The 12,500-nt window shown below is 54.3% G+C and overlaps 1 pseudogene across 1 annotated transcript in view; it reads right to left on the bottom strand.

Moving 5' to 3' along the window:
• LOC144678283 (forkhead box protein J3-like) overlaps positions 1-11,986 on the bottom strand; it is a 14,696-nt pseudogene extending 2,710 nt beyond the window's left edge. Inside the window, exons 1-4 of the transcript XR_013576021.1 lie at positions 11,594-11,986; positions 7,336-7,410; positions 6,760-6,840; positions 4,342-4,512 (exon numbers count right to left, since the gene is read on the bottom strand). The product of XR_013576021.1 is annotated as a forkhead box protein J3-like (transcript). The remainder of the gene's footprint in view (positions 1-4,341; positions 4,513-6,759; positions 6,841-7,335; positions 7,411-11,593) is intronic.
• Positions 11,987-12,500: the final 514 nt, after the last annotated feature.

The following is a 12,500-nucleotide window of genomic DNA, read 5'->3' as shown; positions in this document are numbered from 1 at the left end:
GGGAGTCTCTCTCTCTCCGTCAGTGTCCCCTGTTAAAGAGGGAGTCTCTCTCTCTCTCTCTCTCTCTCTGTCAGTGTCCCCTGTTAAAGAGGGAGTCTCTCTCTCTCTCTCTCCCTCTGTCAGGGGCCCTGTTAAAGAGGGAGTCTCTCTCTCTCTCTCTCTCTCTCTCGGTCAGGGACCCTGTTAAAGAGGGAGTCTCTCTCTCCGTCAGGGACCCTGTTAAAGAGGGAGTCTCTCTCTCTCTGTCAGGGACCCCTGTTAAAGAGGGAGTCTCTCTCTCTCTCTCTCTGTCAGGGACCCTGTTAAAGAGGGAGTCTCTCTCTCTCTCTCGGTCAGGGACCCTGTTAAAGAGGGAGTCTCTCTCTCTCTCTCTCTGTCAGGGACCCCTGTTAAAGAGGGAGTCTCTCTCTCTCTCTCTCTCTCTCCGTCAGGGACCCTGTTAAAGAGGGAGTCTCTCTCTCTCTCTGTCAGGGACCCTGTTAAAGAGGGAGTCTCTCTCTCTCTCTCTCTCTCTCTGTCAGGGACCCTGTTAAAGAGGGAGTCTCTCTCTCTCTCTCTCTGTCAGGGACCCTGTTAAAGAGGGAGTCTCTCTCTCTCTCTCTCTCTCCGTCAGGGACCTGTTAAAGAGGGAGTCTCTCTCTCTCTCTCTCTCTGTCAGGGACCCTGTTAAAGAGGGAGTCTCTCTCTCTCTCTCCCTGTCAGCGACCCTGTTAAAGAGGGAGTCTCTCTCTCTCTCTATCTCTGTCAGGGACCCTGTTAAAGAGGGAGTCTCTCTCTCTCTCCATCAGGGACCCTGTTAAAGAGGGAGTCTCTCTCTCTCCGTCAGTGTCCCCTGTTAAAGAGGGAGTCTCTCTCTCTCTCTCTCCGTCAGGGACCCCTGTTAAAGAGGGAGTCTCTCTCTCTCTCTGTCAGGGACCCAGTTAAAGAGGGAATCTCTCTCTCTCTCTCTCTGTCAGGGACTCTGTTAAAGAGAGAGTCTCTCTCTCTCTCTCTGTCAAGGACCCTGTTAAAAAGGGAGTCTCTCTCTCTCCGTCAGTGTCCCCTGTTAAAGTGGGAGTCTCTCTCTCTCTGTCAGGGACCCTGTTAAAGAGGGAGTCTCTCTCTCTCTGTCAAGGACCCTGTTAAAGAGGGAGTCTCTCTCTCTCTCTCTCTCTGTCAGGGACCCTGTTAAAGAGGGAGTCTCTCTCTCTCTCTGTCAGGGAGCCTGTTAAAGAGGGAGTCTCTCTCTCTCTGTCAGGGACCCTGTTAAAGTGGGAGTCTCTCTCTCTCTGTCAGGTACCCTGTTAAAGAGGGAGTCTCTCTCTCTCTGTCAGGGACCCTGTAAAAGAGGGAGTCTCTCTCTCTCTCTCTCTGTCAGGGAGCCTGTTAAAGAGGGAGTCTCTCTCTCTCTCCCTCTGTCAGGGGCCCTGTTAAAGAGGGAGTCTCTCTCTCTCTCTCTCTGTCAGGGACCCTGTTAAAGAGGGAGTCTCTCTCTCTCCGTCAGTGTCCCCTGTTAAAGAGGGAGTCTCTCTCTCTCTCTCTCTCTCTCTCTGTCAGTGTCCCCTGTTAAAGAGGGAGTCTCTCTCTCTCTCTCTCCCTCTGTCAGGGGCCCTGTTAAAGAGGGAGTCTCTCTCTCTCTCTCTCTCTCTCGGTCAGGGACCCTGTTAAAGAGGGAGTCTCTCTCTCCGTCAGGGACCCTGTTAAAGAGGGAGTCTCTCTCTCTCTGTCAGGGACCCCTGTTAAAGAGGGAGTCTCTCTCTCTCTCTCTCTGTCAGGGACCCTGTTAAAGAGGGAGTCTCTCTCTCTCTCTCGGTCAGGGACCCTGTTAAAGAGGGAGTCTCTCTCTCTCTCTGTCAGGGACCCCTGTTAAAGAGGGAGTCTCTCTCTCTCTCTCTCTCTCTCCGTCAGGGACCCTGTTAAAGAGGGAGTCTCTCTCTCTCTCTCTCTGTCAGGGACCCTGTTAAAGAGGGAGTCTCTCTCTCTCTCTCTCTCTCCGTCAGGGACCCTGTTAAAGAGGGAGTCTCTCTCTCTCTCTCTCTGTCAGGGACCCTGTTAAAGAGGGAGTCTCTCTCTCTCTCTCTCTCTCCGTCAGGGACCTGTTAAAGAGGGAGTCTCTCTCTCTCTCTCTCTCTCTCTGTCAGGGACCCTGTTAAAGAGGGAGTCTCTCTCTCTCTCTCCCTGTCAGCGACCCTGTTAAAGAGGGAGTCTCTCTCTCTCTCTATCTCTGTCAGGGACCCTGTTAAAGAGGGAGTCTCTCTCTCTCTCCATCAGGGACCCTGTTAAAGAGGGAGTCTCTCTCTCTCCGTCAGTGTCCCCTGTTAAAGAGGGAGTCTCTCTCTCTCTCTCTCTCCGTCAGGGACCCCTGTTAAAGAGGGAGTCTCTCTCTCTCTCTCTGTCTGGGACCCAGTTAAAGAGGGAATCCTCTCTCTCTCTCTCTCTGTCAGGGACTCTGTTAAAGAGGGAGTCTCTCTCTCTCTCTCTGTCTGGGACCCAGTTAAAGAGGGAATCTCTCTCTCTCTCTCTCTGTCAGGGACTCTGTTAAAGAGAGAGTCTCTCTCTCTCTCTCTGTCAAGGACCCTGTTAAAAAGGGAGTCTCTCTCTCTCCGTCAGTGTCCCCTGTTAAAGTGGGAGTCTCTCTCTCTCTGTCAGGGACCCTGTTAAAGAGGGAGTCTCTCTCTCTCTGTCAAGGACCCTGTTAAAGAGGGAGTCTCTCTCTCTCTCTCTCTCTGTCAGGGACCCTGTTAAAGAGGGAGTCTCTCTCTCTCTCTGTCAGGGAGCCTGTTAAAGAGGGAGTCTCTCTCTCTCTGTCAGGGACCCTGTTAAAGTGGGAGTCTCTCTCTCTCTGTCAGGTACCCTGTTAAAGAGGGAGTCTCTCTCTCTCTGTCAGGGACCCTGTAAAAGAGGGAGTCTCTCTCTCTCTCTCTCTGTCAGGGAGCCTGTTAAAGAGGGAGTCTCTCTCTCTCTCCCTCTGTCAGGGGCCCTGTTAAAGAGGGAGTCTCTCTCTCTCTGTCAGGGACCCTGTTAAAGAGGGAGTCTCTCTCTCTCTCTCTCTGTCAGGGAGCCTGTTAAAGAGGGAGTCTCTCTCTCTCTCCCTCTGTCAGGGGCCCTGTTAAAGAGGGAGTCTCTCTCTCTCTGTCAGGGACCCCTGTTAAAGAGGGAGTCTCTCTCTCTCTCTCTGTCAGGGACCCTGTTAAAGAGGGAGTCTCTCTCTCTCTCTGTCAGGGACCCTGTTAAAGAGGGAGTCTCTCTCTCTCTCTGTCAGGGACCTTGTTAAGGAGGGAGTCTCTCTCTCTCTCTCTCTCTGTCAGGGACCCCTGTAAAAGAGGGAGTCTCTCTCTCTCTCTGTCAGGGACCCTGTTAAAGAGGGAGTCTCTCTCTCTCTGTCAGGGACCCTGTTAAAGTGGGAGTCTCTCTCTCTCTGTCAGGGACCCTGTTAAAGAGGGAGTCTCTCTCTCTCTCTCTCTGTCAGGGACCCTGTTAAAGAGGGAGTCTCTCTCTCTCTCTCTGTCAGGGACCCTGTAAAAGAGGGAGTCTCTCTCTCTCTCTGTCAGGGACCCTGTTAAAGAGGGAGTCTCTCTCTCTCTCTGTCAGGGACCCTGTTAAGGAGGGAGTCTCTCTCTCTCTCTCTCTCTGTCAGGGACCCCTGTAAAAGAGGGAGTCTCTCTCTCTCTCTGTCAGGGACCCTGTTAAAGAGGGAGTCTCTCTCTCTCTGTCAGGGACCCTGTTAAAGAGGGAGTCTCTCTCTCTCTGTCAGGGACCCCTGTTAAAGAGGGAGTCTCTCTCTCTCTCTCTGTCAGGGACCCTGTAAAAGAGGGAGTCTCTCTCTCTCTCTGTCAGGGACCCTGTTAAAGAGGGAGTCTCTCTCTCTCTCTGTCAGGGACCCTGTTAAGGAGGGAGTCTCTCTCTCTCTCTCTCTCTGTCAGGGACCCCTGTAAAAGAGGGAGTCTCTCTCTCTCTCTGTCAGGTACCCTGTTAAAGAGGGAGTCTCTCTCTCTCTCTGTCTGTCAGGGACCCTGTTAAAGAGGGAGTCTCTCTCTCTCTCTCTCTGTCAGGGACCCTGTTAAAGAGGGAGTCTCTCTCTCTGTCAGGTACCCTGTTAAAGAGGGAGTCTCTCTCTCTCTCTCTCTGTCAGGGACCCTGTTAAAGAGGGAGTCTCTCTCTCTCTCCATCAGGGACCCTGTTAAAGAGGGAGTCTCTCTCTCTCTCTCTCTGTCAGGGACCCTGTTAAAGAGGGAGTCTCTCTTTCTCTCTGTCAGGGACCCTGTTAAAGAGGCAGTCTCTCTCTCTCACTGTCAGGGACCCTGTTAAGGAGGGAGTCTCTCTCTCTCACTGTCAGGGACCCTGTTAAGGAGGGCACCTTACCTTGTGGTCAGGGGCCAGTGTCCCTGGATTCTGTAGTAGTGGAACATTGACCTGTGTAATCCCAGGCAACAGGCTGCAGTCCCCTGTACTCTCCAAATCATGTGTCAGCTGCGAGGTCACTATTACATCTGGGATCTTGCTGTGCCTCGCATGTCCCGCATCATGAGATGACTGCCAAGAGGAAGAGAAAATGGTCAGCACTGAGTGAGTGACGCACTGTCGGAGGGTCAGTGCTGAGGGAGAGCCGCACTGTCGGAGGGTCAGTGCTGAGGGAGCGCCGCACTGTCGGAGGGTCAGTGCTGAGGGAGTGCCGCACTGTCGGAGGGTCAGTGCTGAGGGAGAGCCGCACTGTCGGAGGGTCAGTGCTGAGGGAGAGACGCACTGTCGGAGGGTCAATACTGAGGGAGAGCCGCACTGTCAGAGGGTCAGTCCTGAGGGAGCGCCGCACTGTCGGAGGGTCAGTACTGAGGGAGCGCCGCACTGTCGGAGGGTCAGTACTGAGGGAGCGCCGCACTGTCGGAGGGTCAGCGCTGAGGGAGCGCCACACTGTCGGAGGGTCAGCGCTGAGGGAGCGCCGCACTGTCGGAGGGTCAGCGCTGAGGGAGTGCCGCACTGTCGGAGGGTCAGTACTGAGGGAGCGCCGCACTGTCGGAGGGTCAGCACTGAGGGAGCGCCGCACTGTCGGACGGTCAGCGCTGAGGGAGCGCCGCACTGTCGGAGGGTCAGTACTGAGGGAGCGCCGCACTGTCGGAGGGTCTGAATGATTCTCCTGTACGGTACATTGTTGATTCTAGAGCCTCTCACCGAGACTGAGAGACTGTTAGCTTCTTCATTTCCATGATCCAGGCAATTAGAATTCCCTGATACGGGAGAGCGATTGCCATGTTCATCCTGCAGAATAACAGAAAACACTCTCCCCGTTAGATACAGAGTCAAGCTAACTCTACACAGTTCACTCCCACTGTACACAATCCCAATGGACCCAAACCCGTTCCCGTTCACTCCCACTGTACACAATCCCAATGGACCCAAACCCCTTCCCGTTCACTCCCACTGTACACAATCCCAATGGACCCAAACCCCTTCCCGTTCACTCCCACTGTACACAATCCGAATCCCAAACCCCTTCCCGTTCACTCCCACTGTACACAATCCCAATCCCAAACCCCTTCCTGTTCACTCCCACTGTACACAATCCCAATCCCAAACGCCTTCCCGTTCACTCCCACTGTACACAACCCCAATGGACCCAAACCCTTTCCCGTTCACTCCCACTGTACACAATCCCAATCCCAAACCCCTTCCTGTTCACTCCCACTGTACACAATCCCAATCGCCTTCCCGTTCACTCCCACTGTACACAACCCCAATGGACCCAAACCCCTTCCCGTTCACTCCCACTGTACACAATCCCAATCCCAAACCCCTTCCTGTTCACTCCCACTGTACACAATCCCAATCCCAAACCCCTTCCCGTTCACTCCCACTGTACACAATCCCAATGGACCCAAACCCCTTCCCGTTCACTCCCACTGTACACAATCCCAATCCCAAACCCCTTCCCGTTCACTCCAACTGTACACAATCCCAATCCCAAACCCCATCCCGTTCACTCCCACTGTACACAATCCCAATCCCAAACCCCTTCCCGTTCACTCCCACTGTACACAATCCCAATGGACCCAAACCCCTTCCCGTTCACTCCCACTGTACACAATCCCAATGGACCCAAACCCCTTCCCGTTCACTCCCACTGTACACAATCCCAATCCCAATCCCCATCCCGTTCACTTCCACTGTGCACAATCCCAATCCCCTTCCCGTTCACTCCCACTGTACACAATCCCAATCCCCTTCCCGTTCACTCCCACTGTACACAATCCCAATCCCAAACCCCTTCCCGTTCACTCCCACTGTACACAATTCCAAACCCCTTCCCGTTCACTCCCACTGTACACAATCCCAATCCCAAACCCCTTCCCGTTCACTCCCACTGTACACAATCCCAATGGACCCAATCCCCTTCCCGTTCACTCCCACTGTACACAACCCCAATCCCAAACCCCTTCCCGTTCACTCCTACTGTACACAATCCCAATCCCAAACACCTTCCCGTTCACTCCCACTGTACACAATCCCAATCCCAAACCCCTTCCCGTTCACTCCCACTGTACACAATCCCAATCCCAAACCCCTTCGCGTTCACTCCCACTGTACACAATCCCAATGGACCCAAACCCCTTCCCGTTCACTCCCACTGTACACAATCCCAATGGACCCAAACCCCTTCCCGTTCACTCCCACTGTACACAATCCCAATCCCAAACCCCTTCCCGTTCACTCCCACTGTACACAATCCCAATGGGTTTCCCAGAGACATTCCGGTGAGAATATTCTTTTCTGAAATCCGGGTGTCACCTTTGCTCCTTTTGGCAGCTTTTTCACTCCTCGAGGGGTTGGTTTTTCCTTCCCGTTCACAGCTATCGTCCAGTAAGATCCCTACAGCACACAGCGAGGTAACATGTTAAACCTGCACCGAACCTCCTGGACACACTTCAGCACTGACCCTCCGACAGTGCAGCGCTACCTCAGTACTGACCCTCCGACAGTGCGGCGCTCCCTCAGTACTGACCCTCCGACAGTGCGGCGCTCCATCAGTACTGACCCTCCGACAGTGCGGCTCTCCCTCAGCACTGACCCTCCGACAGTGCAGCGCTCCCTCAGCACTGACCCTCCGACAGTGCGGCACTCCCTCAGTACTGACCCTCCGACAGTGCAGCGCTCCCTCAGTACTGACCCTCCCACAGTGCGGCGCACCCTCAGTACTGAACCTCCGACAGTGCGGCTCTCGCTCAGTACTGACCCTCCGACAGTGCGGCGCTCCCTCAGCACTGACCCTCCGACAGTGCGGCGCTCCCTCAGCACTGACCCTCTGACAGTGCGGCGCTCCCTCAGCGCTGACCCTCCCACAGTTGTTGATTTCCTTCCTCTCACCTTTCCTGGGGTCGCCCTTGTCCGTGGAATCTTCCTGAAGCATTTGTTCATGGAGAGATTGTGGCGGATAGAGTTCTGGTGAGCGGGGAGAAAGATTTTAGTCAAGTCTCTCGGTTCACGTACTCCTGCTGTTACCTCGTACCCCCCAGCGTGCCCGAGAACCCAGATGTTCAACGAACCGGCTGAATTTATTTGGACGAGGGATCAGAGAGGGTCGATGGGGGTAATGTAGTAGATGCAGTGTACCTGGACTTCCAGAAGGCATTCGCGCCAGTGCCACACGACAGACTTGTGATCGATGTTATAGCTCACGGGATGAAAGGGGACACAGAGAGGGAATGGGCCGGGTGGACGGGAAACAGAGGGACGTGGTCGTTGGGTGTTTTATCGGGACAGAGGAAGGTTTGTAGCGGAGTTCCCCAGGGGGGTCAGTGTCCGGGACCCTTGCTCTTCCTGATATATAGGAGTGACCTGGACCTGGGTGTGCGGGGCACACATTCCAAAATCTGCGGACGATACGAGACTTGGGAGCGTTGTGGACGGATGGGGAGGACAGTGTCGAACTTCAAAAGGACGTAGAACGGTTGGGGGAATGGGCGGAGAAGTGGCAGATGCAGTTTAATGCAGAGAAGTGGGAAGTGCTTGATTCTGGTAGGAAGAACATGGAGAGACAATATAAAATAAAGGGCACAATTCTAAAGTGGGTGCAGGGGCAGAGGGAGCTGGGGGTATATGTGGGTAAATCATTGAAGGGGCAGGACAGGTTGAGGGAGCGGTTAATGGAGTAGACAGTACCCTGGGCTTTATTAATAGGGGCATAGAGAGCACAGGAGCAAGGAGGTTATGTTGACCTTGTACAAGACACTAGTTCGGCCTCAGCGGGAGTATTGTGTCCAGTTCTGGGCTCTGCACTTTGGGAAGGATGTGAAGACACTGGGAGAGAGCGGGGAAGAGATTCACAGGAACGGTTCCAGGGATGAGGAACTCCAGTTCCGTGGATCGATGGGAGACGTTGGGGGAATGTTCCCCTCGGAGAAGAGAAGGTGGAGAGGAGACTCGATCGAGGGGTTCAAAACTGGCGAGGATGGGGGGGTCTGGGACAGAGTCGATCGGGAGAAACTGTTTCCCATTGAGGAGCGATCGAGGGGGACGCGGATTGAAGGGGATTGGGTAGAGGAGACACGAGGAGAGACTCTCTCACCCAGCGAGTGGTCAGGGTCTGGGATGCGCTGCCCGAGGGGGTGGGGAAGAGGGAGTCAGGTTCGATCGAGGGGGGCCCAGACTGTTCACGGAGAAGGATGAATGTGCGGGATTAGTGGGGGAGAAGGCGGAGGGGGAGTGAAACGAGGAGAATTGCTCCATGGGAGAGCAGGCACGATGGGCTGAATGGCCTCACCCAGCACTGGGGCAATTCTGAGACTTGGGGCGAGACAGGAGAGAGAAAGACAGACAGATAGAGGAACAGAGAGAGAGAGACACACACACACAGAGTGAAAGGGAGAGAGAGACATAGAGAGAGAAAGGGAGAGAGAGAGACAGAGGGAAACACACACATGCGGAGAGTGAAAGATAGGGAGAGAGAGATAGAAAATGAGACACTTAGAAAGGCAGAGAAAGGGAGGGAGGGAGTGGGAAAGAGAGAGACAGAGACAGGGAGATAGAGACAAAGAGACAGATAGAGAGACACAGAGAGACAGGGAGAGAAGGAGGTAGACAGAGAGAGACAGAGAGACGGAGAGAGAAAGATACACACAGAGAAAGGGAGAGAGAGACAGACAGAGAGGGAGAGAGAGGGGGAGCGAGACAAAGAATGTGAGACAGAGAAAGAGAGAGAGAGAGACAGAGAGAGGAGTGTGAAAGAGACAGAGAGTGGGAGATAGAAAGAGTGCTTGATATATAGAGTTTGAGATAGAGAGGGTGAGAAAGAGAGGATGTGAGATAGAGAGAGTGTTTTTCTTTTATTCATTCACGGGGATGTGGGCCTCGCTGGCCGGGCCCAGCATTTATTGCCCGTCCCTAATTGCCCCATTGAGAAGGTGGGGGTGAGCCGCCTTCTTGAGCCGCTGCAGTCCCCGTGTGGTGTAGGTACACCCACGGCGCTGTTAGGGAGGGAGTTCCAGGATTTTGTCCCGTGTGGTGTAGGTACACCCACGGCACTGTTAGGGAGGGAGTTCCGGGATTTTGTCCCGTATGGTGTAGGTACACCCACGGCGCTGTTAGGGAGGGAGTTCCAGGATTTTGTCCGTCTGGTGTAGGTACACCCACGGCACTGTTAGGCAGGAAGTTCCAGGATTTTGTCCTGTGTGGTGTAGGTACACCCACGGCGCTGTTAGGGAGGGAGTTCCAGGATTTTGTCCCCCGTGTGGTGTAGGTACACCCACGGCGCTGTTAGGGAGGGAGATCCAGGATTTTGACCCAGCAACAGTGAAGGAACGGCCGATATATTTCCAAGTCAAGATGGTGAGTGGCTCGGAGGGGAACTTCCAGGTGGTGGTGTTCCCCATGTGTCTTCTGCCCTCGTCCTTCTGGATGGGAGCGGGTCGTGGGTTTGGGCGGCGCTGTCGAAGGAGCCTTGGCGAGTTGCTGCAGTGCATCTTGTAGATGGTACACACGCTGCTGCCACTGTGCGTCGGTGGGGGAGGGAGTGAATGTTTGTGGATGGGGTGCCGATCGAGCGGGGGCTGCTTTGTCCTGGACGGTGTCGAGCTTCTCGAGTGTTGTGGGAGCTGCAACTCATCCAGGCAAAGTGGGGAGTGTCCCATCACACTCCTGACTTGTGCCTTGTCGATGGTGGACAGGCTTTGGAGGGGGAGTCAGGAGGTGAGTTACTCTCCGCAGGATTCCCAGCCTCTGACCTGCTCTTGTAGCCACAGTATTTATCTGGCTGGTCCCAGTTCAGTTTCTGGTCAATGGTAACCCCCAGGATGTTGATAGTAGGGGATTCAGTGATGATGATGCCATTGAACGTCAAGGGGGCGATGGTTAGATTCTCTCTTGTTGGGAGATGGTCATTGCCTGGCACTTGTGTGACGCGAATGTTACTCGCCACTTGTCAGCCCTGAGCCTGGATAGTGTCCAGGTCTTGCTGCATTTGGACACGGGGCTGCTTCAGTATCTGAGGAGTCGCGAATGGTGCTGAACATTGTGCAACCATCAGCGAACATCCCCACTCCTGACCTTACGATGGAAGGAAGGTCATTGAGGAAGCAGCTGAAGATGGTTGGGCCGAGGACACTAACCCTGAGGAACTCCTGCAGTGACGTCCCGGGAGCTGAGATGACTGACCTCCGACAACCACAACCATCTTCCTTCGCGCTGGGTGTGACTCCGACCAGCCGGAGAGTTTTCCCCCCCTGATTCCCATCGACTCCAGTTTCGCCAGGGCTCCTTGATGCCACACTCGGTCGAATGCTGCCTCGATGTCAAGGGCAGTCGCTCTTCACCTCACCTCGGGAGTTCAGCTCTTCTGTCCATGTTTGAACCAAGGCTGTAATGAGGTCGGGAGCTGAGTGGCCCTGGCGGAACCCAAAGTGGGCACCGGTGAGCAGGTTATTGCTAAGCAAGTGCCTCTGGATAACAGTATTGATGACCCCTTCCATTACTTTACTGATGATGGAGAGTAGACTGATGGGGCGGTAATTGTCCGGGTTGGATTTGTCCTGCTTTTTGTGTACAGGACATACCTGGGCAATTTCCCACATAGCCGGGTAGATGCCAGTGTTGTAGCTGTACTGGAACAGCTTGGATAGGGACATGGCAAGTTCTGGAGCACAAGTCTTCAGTACTATTGCTGGAATATTGTCAGGGCCCACAGCCTTGGCAGTATCCAGTGCCTTCAGCCGTTTCTTGATATCACGTGGAGTGAATCAAATTGGCTGAAGACTGGCCTCTGTGATGCTGGGGACCTCCGGAGGAGTGAGAGACAGGGAGTGGAGGTTAGAGAGAGAGTGTGTGGGATGGAGAGAGTGTGAGGTGGAGATAGTGTGAGATGGACGGACTGTGGGTTGGACAGAGGGTGGATGGGCAGAGTGTGAGATGGAGAGAGTGTGAGAGGGACAGTGTGGGTTGGAGAGAGTGTGAGATGGGCAGAGTGTGAGAGGGACAGTGTGAAATGGAGAGAGTGTGAGAGGTTAGGTGGAGATGGAGAGAGTGTGAGAGGTTAGGTGGAGATGGAGAGAGTGTGAGAGGTTAGGTGGAGATGGAGAGAGTGTGAGAGGTTAGGTGGAGTTGGCCATTCCTGACCCAGATGACCTTTCACCTTCCAGCCATGGCTAGATTGCTGATAATATTTGAAGTTGTCCGAGATCCACTGATAGATCTCCCTCAGCGTCATCCTCCCAGTCGGAGAGCTCTCGATGGCCATCCTGATCAGACTGGCGTAGCTGTGAGCGGGCTTCACCCCCAGACCACCCCTCCGTCCTCGCCGTGTCTTGGCGGCACGCTGTCCTGTCCCAGGGAGCGAGAGACACGGCAGCCAATCCATGGAGGTCAAACTGCTCTCCAAATCAGAGGACATGGTCTCCTCCAGCGAGGGTTACAACACACTCACTCTCTCCGTCTCTCTCACTCTCTGTCTCTCACTCGCTCTCTGTCTCTCTCTCTCTGTCTCTCTCTCTCTCTCTCCGTCTCTCTCACTCTCTGTCTCTCACTCGCTCTCTGTCTCTCTCTCTCTGTCTCTCTCTCTCTCTGTCTCTCTCCGTCTCTCTCACTCTCTGTCTCTCACTCGCTCTCTGTCTCTCTCTCTCTGTCTCTCTCTCTCTGTCTCTCTCTCTCTCTCTCTCTCTCCGTCTCTCTCACTCTCTGTCTCTCACTCACTCTCTGTCTCTCTCTCCGTCTCTCTCTCGTTCTCTGTCTATCTCTATCTCTCTGTCTCTCTCTCTCTCTCTCTGTCTCTCTCTGTCTCCCTGCCTATCTCCCTCTCTCTCTCTCTCTCTCTCCGTCTCTCTCTCTCTCTGTCTCTCTGTCTGTCTCCCTCTCTCTCTCTCTGTCTGTCTCCCTCTCTCTGCCTCTCTGTGTCTCTCTGCCTGTCTTTCTATCTCTGTGTCTGTCTGTCTCTTCCTCTCTCTCTCTCTCTGTCTCTCCCTCCCTCTCTATCTCTCCGTCTCCCTCTCTCTCTCTATCTTTCCCTCTGTGCCTCTCCCTCTCCCTCTCTCTGTCACTCCCTC

The sequence above is a fragment of the Cetorhinus maximus genome, unplaced genomic scaffold (genome assembly GCF_964194155.1).
Source record: "Cetorhinus maximus unplaced genomic scaffold, sCetMax3.hap1.1 HAP1_SCAFFOLD_3953, whole genome shotgun sequence".
NCBI classification, from domain to species: Eukaryota; Metazoa; Chordata; class Chondrichthyes; order Lamniformes; family Cetorhinidae; genus Cetorhinus; species Cetorhinus maximus.
Note: the sequence above shows the minus strand (reverse complement) of the source record. Positions and strands in the feature narration are given on the sequence as shown.